General features: G+C 47.4%; 1 long non-coding RNA gene across 2 annotated transcripts in view; it reads left to right on the top strand.

The window, feature by feature from the left end:
- The window catches only part of LOC117720396 (uncharacterized), a 36892-nt gene extending 25682 nt beyond the window's left edge, over positions 1-11210 (top strand). The window contains exon 6 of one of the 2 annotated variants that reach the window (XR_013104109.1): positions 10877-11210. This is a non-coding gene — a long non-coding RNA (uncharacterized LOC117720396). Of the gene's footprint in view, positions 1-2511; positions 4146-10876 lie in introns of those variants that run through there. The other variant, XR_013104108.1, reaches the window with a different exon arrangement.
- Positions 11211-17334: the final 6124 nt, after the last annotated feature.

Genomic DNA, 17334 nt, shown 5'->3' with positions numbered 1-17334 from the left:
GTCAAGTGCTTGAGCTGGATTTGGTGTATGTGTCCCATGCTCATGTTTTTTGTCTTTACGGACTTAATCACTGAGTGGCTTTGTTTACACGTGTAACAGGGGTGGAGGAGGAAGGAGTCTTTGTTCTCTTGTGTTTGATTCCTTATATTTCTTTCAAATCCCATCATGATCTAGCATCAAAGCTTGTTGATTTGCTTATTAATATTATTTTTAGTAACAACTTCATTTAATCAGCAATTGATTAGGTGCTCTTACAATGTTGGGGAAAGCAGAGAATTGAACAGTCATATGACTTGCAAAAAGGAAATGGAATTGTGAGTTTTCTCACCATGGAAACCAGAGGTTCAAAAGTAGAGCAATTGCCAAGCGTGTTCAAGGCCCTAGGTTTGATACCCAGCATTATGCAAAGAAAAAAAAGTAGTTGCTATTTGTTAGGTGGCTTGAGGTTTCCACATCTGGGGAGAATTCAGCGCAGCGCCATCCTGTAGAGATAATCTTTAATTTTCAATGGAAAGAGGAGAACCTTGAGGGAGAGAGCCCTGCTGGAGGTATTGGGAAGACAGACTTTTCAGAGGTGTACACTTGTAGGCTGAGTATCTGAAGTGGAAATTTGATCCCCTTCAGGATGCTAGCTAGTCCTTCCTACCTCCCACTCAGCCTTTGAGCCCCAAGTCATTGGTCCATGGTAGCTTCCTGGAAGTAGAGGCTTTTGCAGCTGGATCTGTAGGGTGGGGCCTCATGTGTCCTTACTTTGCCCAGCATATTAAAGGTGAATAGTGTTGGCTATGTGCGCCCGCTATGCATGGGCATCTTGGTGGTGCTGCATGTGCCTAGCTTGGTGAATCCACAGATCAACTCCAAGGGTAATTGGCTCTTATAAGCCTTACTTACAGGTGAGACGCTAAAGCTTAGAGGGACTAATTGTCCTTAGTCACACAGCTGGTAATCGGTCGCTCTGTAAAGTGGACTCTACAGGATTTCTCTAATATCAGGCTAAGGGTCATAACCCTACTTTGTCAATAGGTATAAGTGAGAAGCAGCAAAGGAGGCCTGGAAGTGAATCCTTGACTCACCTTTTCATCAGAAGAGGGGACAGTACTCCTCAGATAATTGAAAATAGCATGATATGAAATGACCTGGTCCACTTGTCTCAGTCCTAATGTCAGCGATGGAGGGGATGATGAAGATGGTGTTGATAATGGTGATGATACTGATGATGGTGGTGGTATCAGTGCTGGTGCTGCTGATGGTGAGGATGTGGATGGTGATGGTGATGATGGTGATGGCATTCATGTTGATCAAGAGATGATGGTGACAACAGTAATTATAGCAACTATATGTTACTTTCCATTGTTGAGTATGTGTGTGCACCCACACATATGCACGTGTTCACATTCATGTATGTGCATGTATGTGCATGTAGCATCCCAAGTTCAATGTTGAATGTCTCTCCTTTCTCACTCTTCCCAGTTATTTATTTATATTTAGATGTTTTTACTTTTTCAAGGCTCTTATTTCTGTGTGTATATGTGTATTGTGTTTGCATGAGTATACACACATGTGTGCATGCATGCCCATGCCTTTGTGTACAAGGCCAGAAGGGGGCATCAGATCCATGGAAGCTGAAGTAGTTACAGGCGTTGGTAGAATGCTCAGCTTGTTATGTAGGTGCTGAGGCCTCACAATGGTTTTAAATGTTAACTTCCCACAACTTAGAATCACCTGAGAAGAGAACCCCAGTTAAGGGATAGTCTAGATCAGGTTGGCCTGTGGGCATGTCTGTGGGATTTGTCTAAATTATTAATTGTTTCAGGAAAACCTAGTCCATCCTAGGCGGCGTTGTTCGATAACCGTGAGTGATGTAAGAGTGGAGGACATTTGGTGAGCGATGCCGGAAGCAAGCACACATGCAACATGGGCGGATTAATTTTTCTCAACTATTGACTGTGGATGCGGTGTGATTAGCCGTCTCAGGTTCCTGCCTGGACTTCCCTTTAAAAATAAGCTGTAATTTGTAATTGTAAACCAAACAACCCCCTTTCTGCCTGCAAGTTGCTTCTGGTCAGGGTGTTTAAATTACAGCATCAGAAATGAAGCTAGAACAGATACAAACCCTGGCCCTCAGGATTGCACATCAGGCGGTCTGAGCTGCGGAGCCGTCTCTCTGTCCTTCCGTCCTTTTGTCCATTGTTTTCACTGGACCCAGTGCTCATCAGTTTTGGCTGACCAGCCAATGAGCTTCAGGGATCCTTCTGTCCCTCCCCTTGTGCTCAGGTTGCAGGTGCGTTTCCGCACCCAGACTGGGATTCTATTAAGGTTCTTACACATGTATGACAGGCACTTACTGACTGAACCACCCGGAAACAGTAACATCCTACCCTGAAACACTTCCAACTCTAACTATCTGCTCCGTTTAGATCTTTTACCTGCTTACTTTGTCAAGCGTTTCCTTCCTAACGCCCCTAGGTGCTTGATGTTTAAATAATCTTCCCTTTGTTATCTCTTCTCCAGTGATGACTCCCATGGGATCTCCGTGTCCTCGTCACTCTCTTCTTAATATAATATCATCGCTACAGTGACTTTCAACGTATACACCCCAGAATTTATCACTATCTTCCAGATGTGGTTTGGCCAGGGCAGGATGCTGTGAAATTACTTTCCTCCGGTCTGTGGATGCCATCTGAATATTTCTGAGACACCAGCATGCATAGATTTGAATGCAAGTCTGCTGCCACCCCAGACTCTCTTCCTATACTTTGATAATTGACAAATTGTGACCTTGACGGTGGGACTTCACAGCTATCTCTGTGGAATTCCATCATGATGTCTGCAGTCCATGTTCTGGCCCGATAAAAGGATTTGAATTCTGATTCTGCTCCTTTGGCAAGACAAAGCATGCTAATGATGGACAAAGAATGGCAGAGTGAAAAGTAGGGGGTAGTGGTGTGAACTTACCCCAGCCTTCAGGCCTCTAACTCTTTAAGGATCCCCTTGACTAACAATCATCACGCACATTATTTAGGGATAGGTGGAGGGTATAGGCTTGTTTCATTTATTTGTTGCCTACTAAACTTTATATGTTATGGTATATTCCGATGAAGGTAAATTTCAGCAGTTCTGTCAGATGCATAGCCTTAGCAGACATGACAGCAGAAAGAGTCCTAGAATTTGCATGTATAAGCTCTGGGATGCCCAGCTCCCCACATGTTGGCTTCTCTTTAGGCTCTGGTTATTTTATGAATTATAGATGTGTTGTTGTTTTAAGGGATCATTTGCAAATGTTGTAGTTTTGGACAGGGAGGAAACTGAATAAAGAAGAGACCATGGGGAGAAGAGGGGCAGGGAGCTGCCATGGAAGAGGAAGGAGCAGGAAGGAGAGCCACCATGGGCTAAGGGCCAAGAAAACGTGGCATAGAGGGTTGTCCAATTGGGTTAAGAGCAGCCATGATAAAACATAGTAAATAATAATGGGGTTATTTATGGGAGGCAGATTCTAACAACATGGAGGGTAAGCAGCTGCCCAGCTATATTGTGCTGTCTAAGGCATATTAAAATATAAAGTCTATTCATATATGGTTCATCTGGGAACATAAATGTTCAAAGTCAGGAAGAAACCCTGGCTGGCTAAATTATATATACATCAACATAATATATATATAATACATATTATATATATAACAACACTTGGCAGATGAAGAAATGTCTGAGCAGAAGGGGGCATTGACATTCCAGCTGGGGTCAGGTGGCAATCTTCAACAAGTCCTGGTTGGACCTTTCAGCCCTGAGCTGCTATCCTGGAGGTCAGAAATACTGGCTCCACAGGTCTCTTATGTCTCATCCACAATGGGAGGAGAATGCTCAGAGATGTTTCTCCTGTGTCCACTTCAGTGGTGAACTATTTTCTAATATCCATTGCACTAATTAACAAAAGCTGTCGGGATGACCAGATATCAGGTTGGTCTGAATACTTGTGAGCAGCCACCGGAGTGTGAGGCTTTCGGGAGAGTATTTCAAGTCTAATGACCAACCGCTGTTGAGTATTTCCCTCGAAGAACTTCGCATGTTAACGGCCTCCCTTCCCTGGGCTGTGTATATGAGATTGTCATACATGTTTATCTGAATTACTTGCACATTGAAGAGTTTTCCACGGTGAGATGGGTCTCTTTCCCTGCTCTCATTACCTGACACATTTCTGTATGGTAGAAGATGTCTCGTTGTGGCCACCACATACACGTGGTTCCCGGGAGCTTATTTGTTTTGTAGTCATACACAAGGTTCCTGAGTGCTTATCTGTGGTGGGAGAGGTCTCAGTACACATTCCTCAGTGTCATGTGGTGTAAGAGCTCATTTGGTGGGGGCGGGGAGAGCAAAAAGCTTGGGTTAGCAGAAAGAAACCATGCAGCTGCCTTCCATCGGGATCCTCACATTGAAATGCTGGGTTGGGTGCTCTGTTGGGTCAGTGGGACATTGTCACACATTCCCACAGAGAGCCTTACCACATGGGATCTACTCCCTTATGGACAAGGCTTCAGGGTGGTGTAATGAGAGTGAAGGAACCCTCACTGTGCAGTACTGGCTGGGCTGGCTTTTAATGCCAGATGCTTCTGAGAGTTTCTTGAAGCAACAGCCCTGTTGTCCCTGGAGACTGGGGACCTACCAGGCAGTGCAGCCTCTTTGCAGAGGACTGGGCTGATCGAAGGGTGGAAATTCTCTTGGGCTGGGAGTGCAGGGGAGAAGCTGAGGCTGGCCATCTTCATCTCCAAGTAACCAGAGTAGGGACTTGGGGTCGTGCTTAGGCAACCTGCCCCTCTGCAACACATTACAGCGCAGGTGATGTACCTTCCTGGGGCACAACCTTCTAATTCTCCAGCAGGGTTTAGGAATAGCGATGACTCGTGCCTTTAATCCCAGCACTTAGGAGGTAGAGGCAGTAGGATCTCTGTGAATTTGAGGCCAGCCTGGTCTCCAGAGTAAGTTCCAGGACAGCCAAGGCTGTATAGAGAAAGTTTGTCTTGAAAAACAAAACAAATGTAAACCCTTCTTGCACAAATGAGTAAGATCCTGCCAGGGTTAATATCTTGCTAGTGCTGATGGTTAAATGATTTGAATCTGGAAAGAGATTCCGAGTGTCATTCATCACTGCTGTGTCATTCATGACTGCAGTGAGGATCTGTAGGGTGGTGAAAGTGTTTCTATCATTTTGTAAAAACACATCTTAAAAAACATGCCAAGGGCTGGAGAGCTAGCCCAGAGGTTAAGAGTGCTGCTCTTGCAGAGGACCTGAGTTCGGTTCCCAGCACCCATGTCAAGTAGTTCACAACTGTCTGTAATCATAGGATAGGATACCTCTTTTGGGATTCACGTGCACAAACCCATACACAGAAACTCATGTGTATACATATGTTTTCACTCTTTGTGTGACTGATTACGGCCCTAAGGAGCTCTTTTCAGAACTTGACTTTAAAGCAGATTCAAGCTGAACATAGTGGTGCATGCCTCTTATCCCACCATGTGAGAGACAGAGGCAGGCAGATCAGGGTGAGTTTGAAGCCAGCCTGGGCTACATAGGGAGTTCTAGGCTAGCCAGAGCTGCACAGTGAAACTCTCTGAGAAAACAAACAAAAAAACAAGACAAAAAAACCTCCACAGGATCAGTCAGTAGGATTCAGAACCAAATGGATACCAAGACTGTGGAACCTTTTTGCCCGTTTGTATTGACAGGTATGTAGGTCAACTTCTAGCTGAGTTTTAGTTGCTGTGATTAAATACCCAAGGCTATTCACTTTTGAGAAGAAAAGGTTTATGCGGCTCACACTTTTACAGGATTCAGCCCTCACTTGCTGGCTCCATTATTTTTAGCTGTGGTGAATATTGGGGAGCGCATGATACAGTAAAGTTGCTCACTTCATGGCTAAGGAAGAGAGAGGGGGGACAGGCTCACTAGGGACCTCAAGTTCCAATATGTCTTTCAAGAGCAGAATCCAACAACCTAATTTCTTCCTACAAGGCCCCAGGTCCCATCACCTCTTAATAAAGCCACAAGCTGGTGACCAAGTCTCCAGTATATGGACCACCTTGGGTGGACTTTAATCAGCACAGTGGGGCCAGGTGAAGACCCGAGATGCTGAGAGGCATACGGTGGTACCCATTCATAATCCCAGCACCCAGAAGAGGAGCTGGGAGGACCAGGAGTTCAAGACCATCCTTGACTAGTCTGGAAATAACTCAGTTGGTAAACTGCATATCCTGCAAGCAAGACCTGTTTTCTATCCCCAGAGTCTACATCAAAAATCAGGGCATGATGGTGTGCCCTCAAAATCCCAGTGTGGGAGAGGAAGAGTTAAGCAGAGCTCTGATTTCTAGGGCTCACTGGCCTAACCACACAAGAGACTGTGGACTAGTTTTTTTGGTTTTGTTTGTTTGTTATTTGTTTTATGGTGTGTGTGTGTGTGTATGTGTGTGTGTGTGTGTGTGTGTGTGTGTGTGTGTGTGTTTAGAGCTACAGAGCTCTGGCTGTTCTGAAACTCACGATGTAGAGCAGGCTGGCTTTGAACTCACAGAGATCCACCTCCCTTTGCTTCTCAAGTGCTGGTATTAAAGGGATGCACTACCATGCCCCATCTTAATTTTTGAGTCAATTTGACATAAGGAAGGGTCATCTGGGAAGAAGGAATCTTAATGGAAAAAGCACATCCATAGGCATTTTCTGTAGGTAAGTCTGAAGGGCATTTTCTTGATTGATGATTGACATGGAGGGCCCAGCCCATTGAGGGTGGGGATTATGGGCTGGTGGTCCTGGGATGTATAAGAAAACAAAATGAGCAAGTCAGGAGGAGCAATCCAGTAAGCAGCACACCCCCAGGGCTTCTTCTTCAGTTCCTGCCTCCAGGTTCCTACCCTGTTTGAGTTTCTGTCCTGACTTCCTACAGTGATGGACTGTTTAAGATGAAATAAATTCAAACCAAAGTGAATGGTACCTGAGAAATACCATACAAGACTAACAAGACCTCCACACCCATGCACGTGCATCAATACCCAGCCCCATTCATCAATGACTCTACAGCATGTTCAATGCTAGCCTAGGTCGCATGAAACTGTCTATTAAAAGCAAAACAAAGAAAAAAATTGAAAAGACAGATATATTCTGAGCAGGCTTCCTCCCCACATCCACTCAGCATTTAGCTGAGGAACTAGGCTGGTCATTTTCTTGCATTTGGCAAAAATCGCATAAGGAGCAACCTGAAAGTACATGCGGTCTGTCGATCCAGACTATCCTCCTTTATCAAAGCCACCGCGCTTGCCTTCTTCCTACGCCCTGAACACTTTGGGGGCGGATCACTTGCTTTGATGGTACCTCGCTTTCCTCTTTTCAAAATCCTTGGGGGAATTTTCTTGCCCAGCTTTTCTTCCTCAGCACCTGGCCATGTTTCCTGCACACAACAGCCAGTCCAAAAAAAAAAAAAATCTGTTGTGGCTGATGATGATCAAGAGTGAAACTGAGGAAGCCTTTCGTGTGTTGATAATGGCGGCGCTGTGCATCGGATGGGGTGGGAGGGGCTGCCGGAAGCATCGATGATTGCTGTCGCAGTCCTGTCTCCCCGAGACGACTTAGCAAGCCTCTGATTGAACGATGATAAGGGTATCATTTTGCTGCATTAGGTGGAAAAGGTATATGGAAATTTGACGTGCGCAGTGTTTCATAACTTTTCTCTGGATAAAAATAGGGGCATTTGTCTTCTTTCATCTAAGGCGGAATCATTTCTGAAATGGAGTCTTAAATTTCGAGGTGTAGAACATTTCCAGTTAAACATCCTTGAGACAGCTTGCTTGCTTCATGGGTTTTTTTGTTTTTTGTTTTTTGTTTTTTTTTCCTGGCCAAATGGGGAGTAAGATTGAAGAAACCTGTTACCTCCTGAAAATCGGAGCTCTGAATGGGAGTGTGCCTGCAGGAAGCCTCAGTCCTTCCTGGAAGGCTCCTCGCCGCCCGGATGCTGGCTTTGTTTCACCCCAGAGCTGGGATTCAGGGGGACCATGAGGTGTTTTGAGAAAGAGTGAAGGAAGGAGTGTCCTGCATATTGACATTCGTGGGGTACCCATTATGTGCCAGGCACTGTGACAGAAAAGGCACTGGACATGTTGATGATGCAGAGGATAGAGACCCATCCCTGTTCCAGGGAATTGGGGTGGTGGTGGTGGTGGTGGTGGTGGTGGTGTGTGTGTGTGTGTGTGTGTGAGAGAGAGAGAGAGAGAGAGAGAGAGAGAGAGAGAGAGAGAGAGAGAATGGCTGTCTGCACCTAATCTCTAACTGATGCTAGGAAGTTATGCTCATAAAATAGTGCAGGGCTGCTGATGAGATTTGGGCAAAGAAGAGCTGGGGGCAGGCATACATGGTCTTGGTGATGCTATTACTTTTTAAAAAAGCTTTTGTACAGAATGTTTTACCTGCAACATATATGTATGTATACCACAAATATGCCTGGTGTCCACAGAGGTCAGAAGCTGGCATCAAATTCCCAGAAACTGGAGTTATGGATGTTTGTGAGCTGCTGTGTGAGTGCTGAGACTCAAACCTGGGTCTTCTGCAAGAGCAGCCAGGACTCTTAACCATTGATTCACCTCTTCAGCCTTATTATTATTATCATTAATTTTATTATTTCTGAGGCAGTGCTCCTTGCTGAGTTTGGAGCTAAACTGGCCAGTGAGTCCCTGAGAGCCTCTTGGCTCTGCCTCCCTAGTGCTGAGATTACAGACCCACGGCTGCCACACCCAGCTTTTCACACGGTGAGCTGGGCATACAATCCAGGCATACGTAGCAAGCACTTTACTGACTTGAGCCTTCGCTGTATCCCCAGTACCTAAATATTTGAAGGGGACATCTTCAAGCCATAGCAACTAGGAGATGTAGGTTTTTATTAGGATGACAAAAACTAAGAAAAAAATCAAGGGCTCCAATTACCCTAGAAGGTCAGAAGGGCTACTGTCTGTCATGTGACCAACCACCCCAGTATTGTCCTCTGCATCTGTCCGTGCACAGATCTGAGAGCCATGCCCCTCCAAGGCTGCGTCTCAGTCCGTTTCCATACACTCTTCCTTCTTGCCAGCAGTGCCTCCTGCAGCCTCCCATGCTCTTGCTCCACGTTTTGTGAGAAAAGAGACAGAATATAGTAAGGTAGAAGGTCCTGGGGGCTGAGTTCGAGGTCAGCCTGGTCTACAGAGTGAGTTCCAGGACAGCCAAGGCTATACAGAGAAACCCTGTCTTGAAAAACCAAAAAAAAAAAAAAAAAAAAAAAAAAAAAAAAAAAAAAAAAAAAGGAAGGTCCTGGGGGTGGGGGTGAGGGAGAGGAGTCCACAGCCGTCAGTGGCGGGGACCAAAACTAGCTACATTGTTGCACTGAGACAGCGTCCTCTGGCAAAAGTAGGTTCCTGGTTTATCCTCAAGGTTGAAGTGAAGGTGAGAAAGTAGGCAAAGACAGCACTCACAGACAGCCCTCTCTCCCTTCTTCTGGGAGAGCCAGCTCATAGCTGGCCCATAAGTCTAGTCACTCCCCCAAAAGGCCTTTTGCTAGGTCCCCTAGGCCTTGGTCATCCAATGATCCAGGTTCAGCAAACAGCTTCCTCTGGTGTCATGTCTTCCTTAGTGGAATGACTGCTTACCACAACCAGTTAGAGATCGAAGCTGGCTGGGCCTCCAGTCAGAAGATTGGCTCAGGGAGGCTTGAGAAGGGTCACAGGGTAGTAGGGAGATCCGTTAGTGTGTGAGGCAGAAGACTAGCCACATGTGGTAGCCGGATACTAAGTCTGGCAGTCCCTAAATGGTAGTGTCAGAAAAGTGGTGGCCTGGTCTACATTAAGTGAGGGAATCAGGAACAAAGAGGGCAGAGCAGGTCCCCCTGCCACCATTGCTTAGCCCTGAAGGTGGGATCCTGTGGGAATAGGAACAGAGACTGAAGGAACAAGCTAGATATCTCAGTTCGGGTTAAGCAGGGACATAGTTGCAGTGCTAAAGTCTGTCCACCAGAGGGCGAGAAAGCCCCACATATGAGACCTAAATGACAGTGGTTGCACATCAGAATTAGGGTTGCCTGGGGCCGAAATAACTCAGTTTAGAGAGAGTTAGACTGAAGAATTAGGCCTGCATATTCTCATTCTCCCCAAGAAAGAGTAGGCAAACGTTTTCTAGCTTCTAAGGCCACATGGAACATAGCATAACTTGTGGGCATGACACGGTGATATTATAAGGTACCCCACCACCCCACCCGGGGGACACAGAGAAGATCTCATTTGGATCAGATCAGTTCTCCTCTGATTCATTGTTCAAAATGGGGGCTTATCTCCATTTTTTATCTGAGAGGACACTGGTCCGTGAGAGCATCACTGGAGGTGGCAGGGCCATGCCTTCTGCTCAAAGGACCCAGATGTCCACAGATGGACATCTGTGCTTTGGAGACAGATCACCACTACCCATGGACATGGTTGAGGGGCCTGCCTTTGTCTTGGTTACAGACAGGACAGTCTCAGAATCAGACTTAAGCCAGAGCAGCTGCTCATCACTTTGACCCTAGGTTTCTTCATCCATAATATGGACATTAAAAAACAGCTCTTAACTAAGGTCCATCATCAGGGATGACATCAGAGCAACAGTGTCCCTTTGAGAGTGAAGGCAGGAGAATTCAGCAATGGCAGTGCTGGGGGCTTGCCGCCCCTCTGACCCCTGAGGCTAAGCACTGGTTTGAATCATGGAGGGAAAGTGGTTCTTGTGAGTGACGAAGGGAGATGAGAGAGGCCATGAGGTTATCCAGTCTTTTTTAAAACGTAATATTCTTATTGATTATTTGAGAATTTCACATACTGAACCCAAATCTCACTTCCTCCCCAGGCTTCCCAGCTCCAACCCCTCATTCTTGTGACCTTATCCTAGAAAAAAAGAAGAGAAGAGGAGGAAGAGGAGGAGGAGGAGGAAGAAGAAGAGGAGGAGAAAGAAGAGGAGAAGAAAGAAGGGGAGGAGGAGAAGGAGGAGGAAGAAGAAGAGGATGAAGAAAACCAAGTACATTGTGTGTTGCCCACTAACTCACTGGAGCATGGTCAGACTCCCAGTGGGCAGCCTCTGAAAGAAAACTGAATCTCCAACCCCACCCTCACCAAAAGCCATCAACTGTGAAGATCTACACTTCAGAATCCCCACCACAACTTTAAGAGTTCTTTTCAATGACTTCCTGTCTAGACTGTTTCTTTGGGGGGGGGGGTTGGGGTAGATGTGTGGATGGGGGTGGGAGAGGTTGTCACAGAAGATTTCTATGTCTCTCATTCTCCACTGTGAGTCTGCAGTCATCGATATCACTGCAAAAGAAGCTCCTTTGTCCTTTACAGTCAGGGCATGAGTCATCAATTCCCACACAGTTTCTGGAGACATACAGGCCACAAGCATCCATGTGGCCTCTGGCGTTAGCACAGACCATGGGCCTCATCATGGTCTCCAGTAGTAGTACTACAGATCAGAGACATCAACTTGGCCCTTGGTCTCAGACTGGACCACAGACACCACTATGGATTCAGCACAGACCATAGACATCCACAGGGCCTTTGGTGGCAACACAGACCATGAATATCCATCCATATGGCCCTCTGTGGGACCACAGACCACAGACACCAGCACAGCCCTCAGCTACAGCACAGATCATAGACACCATCACGGTCCTTGGCGGCAGCACAGGTCACAGATATCAACATGGCCTCTGGCCCCATCACTCAGTCTTAACCAATCCTGAGACCATGGTTCTCTGGGGGTGGTATGTAATGACCTTAGCTCCCCAAGAGGTGACACCTCTTGCAAAAAGGCATTTTTTGAGATGGACTTGAGCCACTCTAAGGTGCCAAAGTGCCTTAGGGATGGACCAAGATGGCCTCATTTTCCTCTCTGGCAGCTGAGTCTCTAGATGGTGGCTTTGGTTGGAGCCCCCACTTGGGAGTTTATTATTTCAGGAGAGAGTGCTCTGGAGCTCACAAGGGGCTTGTTTTCTCCACACAGCTTCTTCCCCTTGAGAACAGATATGTGGAAACATCCATGGGCTTGGGCAAGTCCTATTTCTGTATAAATAAATATTTTTTCTCTCTAAGCATTAAGAAGAAATCCAGAGGAAGATCAAGTCACACACTTGTCCCCTCTTCCATGGCCTGTGGGACGGTAAACCATGCCAGGAAGCTTGGTGGGCAGAGCAGGTCAGAGACCCTGGAAACTCGGTGGGTACACAGCTGAGAAGGTAGGTGCCTCCCTGTTCCCTGACAAATTTCTGGGCCACACTTCCCACATAAGGAAACGTGATCCATGTTCATGTAGGCCCAGAACAGAGTTCGCCATGCTAATGAGGTACCTAGAGGCCCTGAGGGTTTAGCCCGTAAGCTCTCCTTTTCAGACACTGCAAACGGTATTTAATCTCAGGTCCACCCTGAGAAAATGGTATGCTTCCATTTTCCAGGATGAACAACCAATATACACTTTAGAACCAAGGACTGTCTCTTTCATCCACCAGCACCATGGAGAACGTGGACAAGGCCTTTGCCTACAAAGCCACATGGCCTAAGTCTCCTGTAGGAGGCCCCTCTGTGCCCCCAGACAACTGCTGCTACCTTTGCCAAGGAGCTAAGCTGGAGCTCTCAGCCCCAGCCCCGGGCTACACGCCATCCTCAGCCTAACGGTCCAGCCTTGTTGCAGCCCGTGGACCCCTGACACTTCATTCCCGACTTCTCTGTGAGGTTTTCAAGCAGTGACAAGATGCCCAGAAGTTAGGAAACACCGGCTTCGGCTTTCTCACATCTCACTGCGTTCTCACATCTCACTTTCTCATTTCTCACTGCGTTTTCCTACCCCCAGTGGTGTCTCGGATTTCCCTGAGGCCCAGCACCTGCCCTGTGGCGGTATGGGATAAACACAGTCAAGCTCCCTGTGTTTCGCCTCCCAAGCCACCATGCTCTGCAGCAGAGTGGGATGTGGACCCACAATGGAAAGAGGATGCATTTTGATATTGCATATGGCTGACTCAGATGGGTTGGTTTCTGTTCAATTGTTTTAGTTTTGCCATAGTCTAGGGAGGGACTCTAGAGGAAGAAGACTTGGGTGGCTAACGCAGGGCAGGGGAAAATCAAATCAAATCAAATCAAGGATTGGAGAGAGGCAGGATGGGAGGTTGAAGAAGCTTGTCCAGGATAGAATCTGCCTCTGAGAGAAGGAAAAAAAAAAAAAAAAAAAAAAAAAAAAAAAAACCAGAAGAGGGCGAGCGAGGGTTTGCTAGTGGAAGAAGTGGTCTAGGTTACGGTGGGCTTGGAACAGCAGCCAAACTTGATCAAAATATCTCTGTCTGCTTCTGGTGGCGTGTCTGTTGGTCGTGTGTGGGGAATTCACAAGAGTGCACATGACACAGCAATGACTGGAACTCCAGCCTTGCAGCAGAGACTGTCCTAGAGAGGAGAACCTTGGACCTGATTTGTGGCTATGCTGGGAGGGACCTGCTTGCTCAGGTGTCTGCAGCACGATTTCCCATCTTTTATAGAGTCACAGGCCAGAACCAAACATAGCCTCTTTCAGACTACAGGATTCCTTCACTGGGTGACAAGTAGGGTCCACTGTGGGGTCCAGGAAGACGGGACAAAGACCAGGTCTTGTATTGTGCATGTTCTAGGGCCCATTAGAAACACAAAGTAACACGTGTCAAAGCCCTGGGATTCCTTCAGAATCTAGCTGTGTAATGTTTTCTGGGTGGAGGTGTGGGCGAAGGGGACAACACAGACTCGTTGCTCTTCCATATTCCAAGTTATACAATGGAAACGCACAGCCCCACCCTGCCCTGCCCCACCTCACCCCACCCCACCCTGCCTTCAGGGCTGTCTTGCAAGTGTGATGCCAGTGACTGAGAATACACTGTGCCCTGTGAAGCATGGTGCAGACATGGAGAGTGTCATATTCTTTCTTCTGGTAAGGTAGAATCCCTTCTCTCTCCTACCCCCATTGCATCTCCTCTGCTGCCTGTCCCCTTTTCTGTGAGATGTCATCTCCTTTAGGGACAGACAGTTCCATGGTTCCAGGTGAAGCCATCAAGCCTGTGTATCTGTTCCCCATTGAAAGGTGAATGGAGGAGGGGGACAGTGCCCTTCTAGCCTGGTCCATTTTCTCTTTGGTACCAATTTAGACAATTCTCGAGGGTGCCAGCAGGGGGCAGTGGCACCTCACATCTCAGTCTCCTGCCTATGCTTCCAGGCCATAGCCCTGGGATGGGCCAGGAAAGCCACAAGCCACTTCATTGAGCTGTGTGTGTGTGTGTGTGTGTGTGTGTGTGTGTGTGTGTGTGTGTGTGTGTGTGGTGTTCACCAGGCAGGTCGAGAATGTCTTAATGACTTGAGTGTCCTGCAATGGATTACCTAAGAGTCCATTGTGGCAGTGCCATCCCAAGAGTCAGGCCTGGGCATAGGCACTGATTTGCTTCCAGGAGGATGGGGTGGGGGTGGGGGGCTGTTCTGAAAACCACTAAGGGATGGTGAGGTTCCCAGTGCTGCTCACGGGGCTGCCTCTGTCTCACTGAGACCCTCTCTAGAGACAGTGGCCACAAATGAGGCTCAGTTGAGCCCGAGGGGAGCCACCTGCCTGGGTCCTCTAGAATTTACTTCTTAAAGCAGATGGTGACAACAGGCAGGCCTTGAGGGAGGGTCCAAGCCTTGAGCTTGGCCCTTTCCTAACCCTTGGACATACCAGCAGGACCATCATCTTCCCTGCCAGTGTCTCTTCATGGCCTTCCTACTTTACTCAGAATCTATTCCCAGCTCCAACCCTGGCCCCAGCTACCCAGCTCCTAGAAGCCCCATCATGTGCCCGCCTCAAACTCCTCCTGTGGACTTCTGGGTGCCCAAGGTGTGACTGCAGGAGCTATTGAACTAACTTAACTACAGCACCAGGTCCTGGTGACTGTTCTCCAATTTAGCACCGGGGACCCTTGCAGAATGATGCTCCAGGAGGGTGTGTGCTGACCCCAAGGGGGCTTGGTCCAGGGTTATGGGGGACTAATAACTGATGAAGGTTAGGCTTCCTCTCCCTTGATTAAAGAAGTTTTTAAGGAGCCCTGGGGGTGGGGATTTCACAGCCCTTCAGAAGTTATAGCTAGTCCTGTCTTGAGCTTTACAAGTCTCACCAGGTTCCCAAAGGTGACAGTAGGATCTCCCCAGGATTCCCCTCCCTAGAAGACAAGGATTGAACACAATGTTTACTCAGATCTGAGACACGCACCATGCCTCAGAATATTCTGGGCTGAGGATGTAGGCTGTTTTGTTTTCTTTACTCTTAATCTTTCTACTGCCTCGTGCCACCACCACTGCTAAAGCATTTACTCAGCAACATTCATCCACACAGTCCTTGGTTGAACCCACGTGCACATATCCTTTTTAAGTCTTTACCATGTGCTAACGCCCTTCCCCCTTCGTGGATTGCTGTCATATTTTAGACCCCATGAATAGTCAGGCTTTACCGTTATGATGAGAACCAGATGTGGCTCCAGATGTGGGGCTAGACAGAGGGTTAGAACAGGATGGAGCCAGATGATAGGGGAACAGCACCAGGAGCAGCCTGAGTGCATTGCAGGGCAGATGTGTTCCGAGCAGGTCGGAACAAGGCAGGAGGTAGCACAGACTGTGGAGACAGTAGAGAATAGAGAGGGACTGGTGGGCCAGACCAGGGAGAGGGAGGAGGCAGGGATAGGAGAAGGCTCGTTCCTTGATGAGAAACTCTGGGAAAAGGGAACTTATGTGACTGGGACTTGGTGTGGGGAGGACAGCTGGTGGGAGCACCAGCTTGTGGCAGTCCAGTAAGAGAGCCTGGAGTTCAGGGTTGGAACTAGCAGGCTTGAAGTAGCTCCCCAGGGACCTCGGTTCTTAGCTCCAGCCACATGCCCCGTTTTCTGCTGTTGGTAAGAGCAGCTTCACATATGGTCTGAGAGCTTGTGTGTTTTGCATGTCCCTGACTGTGGGTCAGAAGGGTGGACCAGGTGTTCTTTGGGAACATGGAAAAATGATAGACCTTTGCCTTCAAGGAACTGCTGTTTAAGAAGCCAAAGGAGAGTCGGGGGCACTGGTGTGTGTGTGTGTGTATGTGTGTGTGTGTATGTGTGTATGTGTGTATGTGTGTATGTGTGTATGTGTGTGTGTATGTGTATGTGTATGTATGTGTATGTATGTGTGTGAGTGTGTGTATGTATGTGTGTGTCTGTGTATGTGTGTGTATATATGCATGTGTATATGTATGTGTATGTATGTGTGTGTGCGTGTGTATGCATGTGTGTGTGTATGTATGTGTGTGTGAGTGTATGTATATATGTGTGTGTGTGTGTATGTGTGTATGTATGTATGTATGTGTGTGTATGTGTGTATATATGTATGTGTGTATGTGAGTGTGTGTGTATGTATGTGTGTGTGTACGTATGTGTGTGTGTGTGTGAGTCTGTGTGTGTATGTACGTGTGTGTGTGTGTGTGTGTGATGTTCAGTCTTGAGCATTCCCTGCATGCACCACGTTGAGCTCCTCCAGGGCTGCCAACCTGGCTCTGGTGTCTGTGTACCCTAATTTCAGCCAGGCAGCATCTCTGCCTTTCTCCGGCCGGGGGTTAAGACAGATTTGCTCTGTACCCCTTTCCTGACCCTTCTGTTGGGTGACAGACATTTGCATAATGAGTGCCATGTTGACAGTTGCTAATGGCTTTATGTCTTCCAGGTGGAAACCTTGAATAGTTTAACCTAAGATGGCGACTGAGCAGGCAAGGTTGCTGAGGGATGTTGTAGGACATTTTGGCTCCTCTCCCCTCACTGTGTGGATGCTTATGCTTTCTGCTTAGAGGCCGATTTGTCCCCACCCTAGAGTCTGTACTCAAGATTTTAGGAGGTCTGTAAGGAAATGGAGTCTAATCTTCTATAGGTGGTTCTGAGAGCCTAAAGGCCAAGCAAAGGCTTCTGATTCCTGATTTTCCTTTGCCCTCTCAGTTGAGGTCGGAGTGGCATGACTTTCCACCTTTGGTGGGAAGACAATGGCAGAGTCTTTCTTTCTTCCATTTTCTTCTCTCCTGTTCCTGCTCTTCCTTCCTTCCTCCCTCCCTTCCTTCCTTCCTTCCTTCCTTCCTTCCTTCCTTCCTTCCTTCCTTCCTTCCTTTGCCCTCCACATTTCCCCCCTTCTCTCTTTTTTGTCAGTACTGAGGACTGAACTCAGGACTCTGCATATGCTAAGCAGGTAGTCTACCACTGACTTATTTTCCTAACCCTGTGAAGGTGTGTGTGTGCGTGTGCAAGCAAGCATGCATGTGTGTGTATG

The sequence above is a fragment of the Arvicanthis niloticus genome, chromosome 15 (assembly GCF_011762505.2).
Source record: "Arvicanthis niloticus isolate mArvNil1 chromosome 15, mArvNil1.pat.X, whole genome shotgun sequence".
NCBI lineage: Eukaryota > Metazoa > Chordata > Mammalia > Rodentia > Muridae > Arvicanthis > Arvicanthis niloticus.
The sequence above is the reverse complement of the archived record's forward strand: the minus strand, read 5'-3'. Positions and strand labels throughout refer to the sequence as shown.